The sequence below is a fragment of the Sinocyclocheilus rhinocerous genome, unplaced genomic scaffold (assembly GCF_001515625.1).
Source record: "Sinocyclocheilus rhinocerous isolate Xijiao unplaced genomic scaffold, SAMN03320098_v1.1 scaffold7312, whole genome shotgun sequence".
Taxonomy (NCBI): domain Eukaryota; kingdom Metazoa; phylum Chordata; class Actinopteri; order Cypriniformes; family Cyprinidae; genus Sinocyclocheilus; species Sinocyclocheilus rhinocerous.
This window is the reverse complement of record NW_015642984.1, coordinates 30,782-33,730: the sequence shown is the minus strand read 5'-3', so window position 1 is coordinate 33,730 and position 2,949 is coordinate 30,782.

Genomic DNA, 2,949 nt, shown 5'->3' with positions numbered 1-2,949 from the left:
GTATTTGAGCTTGCCTCTTCCGTTTGGCCCAGTACTTCCGGGTATCTGTGAACAGATGCTTGGAAAACTCTTAAATCCATACTATGGTAAGTGCGCACGTTAAGCTTTGCGCACTTTCTAAAAATCCACATAGGTGGTACGTGTGCACGTTATGCTTTGCCCACTTTTCTGAAATCCTGTATGGTAAGGGTTACGCGTTATTAGCCTCGTTCCCTTTCTCTGAGTTGGTTAGACCCCGGTTCCTTGGGCTTCACTCAACTAGTGTGTCTCTGTCGACGCACTCTGGAAGCATCGCTCCCCTCACCATTGAGGGTTATTGTGAGCATGGTGCTTTCTTTCGAGCGTTTAATTCTCTCTGAGGAGTTGGATTCCTCGCTCCATGGGCTGTTCTCGTGGTAGTGCTGAGCAGTTGCTCCCCTTTTATCAAAGGTTACCTATGAGCACGCTACTCCTTCTGAATTCTGAGTTCTCCTCTCATGTGAGAGTTGAGTTCTCTGTTTTTCCCAGAGCACCTGGAACCAGCAGCATCAGGCGAACTAGGTCCTTCCTTTGCCTCTCTGATGCGCTGAGTTTTTTGGTTAGCTTGCAGTACACTTACTCTTCTGATTCTAACAATCGCGCTGTAGGTCGAGCCCCCCTTTCACTAAGAGCTGGGTTTGTGCTCCCTCAGCTAAGGTAAATTACTGCTAGCCGTTCCAGCATTGGAACATGCTGTAGGTCGAGACCCCTTCTCGACTGAGAACTGGGTGTGATGGCTGTCGCCGGCCAACGTGTTGTTGGTGTTTTTTCAATGTATGCTTCAGACACGTGTCACGACGAGGCATTCCCCATAGCGACCCCTAGAGGACGCAGTGTCTCGTTCCCTACTCAGGGAACCATGGTTACATACGTAACCTGAGATGATTTTATTTGTGAACTTATATTCGGCTATTCTTTTTAATAGTTAACTTTTTACTATTTTTGAATTAGTCGGTTCATTAGTCATCAAAGCTCGGTGAATATTGCTCACAGACACAGAGATTTACTTAAAATTTTACCAAGCTGATTACACTAAAAACTCCCACAGATCATGTTTTAAGGCCATTTCAAGTCTTATTTTGACATAACAAAGTAGTTATATCTAAGTTTCTGAGTTGTTTACTTACTTTTTAAAATTAGTCTTACCATTAACGCCATTACATTGTTCATTCAGACTGATTCGCGAACGGAACGCGCATGAACACAAGAGGCAGGATTTATCGCATCAACCAATCACAGCCGAACATAACCAGTCAGATCCAATCCTATTGTGATGGTGGCATTGTCTCCTCTCACGTGATTTCCCCCCATTCATTCTCAATTACCCCCCACCAAACTCACCGCAGCTTTAGGGGGTCTGTTAAAAGTGAATGGGCTCAGGCGAGAGAGACTCCTGCTGTAACTTTACCTGCTGGTGTCACTTGGATGTTTCTTTAGAAAAACAAGTGATTTATACACTTTTTAATGTTATATTTTGTAATATTGTAGTTGTTTTATTTTTGTTCTATGATTTTTTTTTCTCCTCTAATATTTCGCGGAGACACTGCCTCCCTTGCCTACTCGGAGGAAATGCCCCTGGACTGGACTGATACAGAGAGAACGAACAGAGTTGAAAAAAAAACAAGTCATGACAAATAATTCCGTTCTGAGAGAGAATTTGACTGAATTATACCTGCTGATGAACTTTTGAACACGTTCTTCTCTTGACAAATACTACAATGAAACCCATAAACAAACCCAATAAAACATCAACACCAATGGTGACAATGATCCACGTGATGAGCGCAAATCACTTTCCAGCTTTTCATGATGTGGAGATAAATAAATATAACACATTTTAGAAAAGAAACAACAACAAAACAGCTATTTACACTAGACGTTTTTATTTAGTATTGTGTTATTGTTTTATTTTAAAATTATATATATTACATATCATTTGAAAAATTTAATTAAATAAAATTTGAAGGCCTGATGTGCTTATGTTATGTATAAACAATATTCTTGATGGGGGAGGAGTCAATTAGGCCACACTCGGGTACGGCACTAAATTAGCAAATAACCAAGCCATCGTATGCTTCTAGAGAGCATTTGATTGGACAGAAAGTTTGATGAGAAGCTGAAGTACGATGTGACGTCAAAAAAATCGTTGAGCCGTTTTGGCAGAAGTGACGAACTAATAGCTTTGAATGGTTATATCTTCTAAATGCGAATTTTGTCACTGTTTTGGAGCACACTGCTTTATAGATAACCTTAAGACTAACATATTGATACTAACACCCAAAAAAAAATAAAAAATAATAATAATAATAATTTTGCTTTTCATGGGGACTTTAAAGAATAAAATTCTGCACAAAATTTGACTTTTGGAGGTTGAATAATTTTGAACATGAATGTTTAGAGCCAGTTTTGTTTTCATCATTATTCATCAATGTTACATTCTCAGAATCACTCAAATGTGTATTTAAAAACTGAGGGCGAAAAAGTGTTTCTCGGTGAGTGGGTTTCCATAAATGTCTTATACAGTCAAACCAAAAATTATTCAGACACCAGATATAATTTTTTTTTATAATCTATTTCTTACTATGTGTCAGTAAGTTGTTGTTATTTTAGCATGTGTGTTTAACTCAGTTATTTTTTTAGGATTACTGATGAACTAATTTGCTTTGATTTGTATTAGTTATCTATTTTAGTTTTAGTTACAGTTGTAGTAATGTTGTCATTTTATTAGTTTTTTTATTGTCTATATAGGCTTTTTATTAAGTTTTACTTTTATTTAATTTGAGTTATTTCAGTACTTCAACATACAAAATGGAAATAAAATAATATATATATATTGAATGTATTTATATATATATAGTGTACATGTATGTTGCAACCCAGTCTCATGGCAAATACGTACCTGGGGGCACATTTTTGCAAGACGCGAAATAC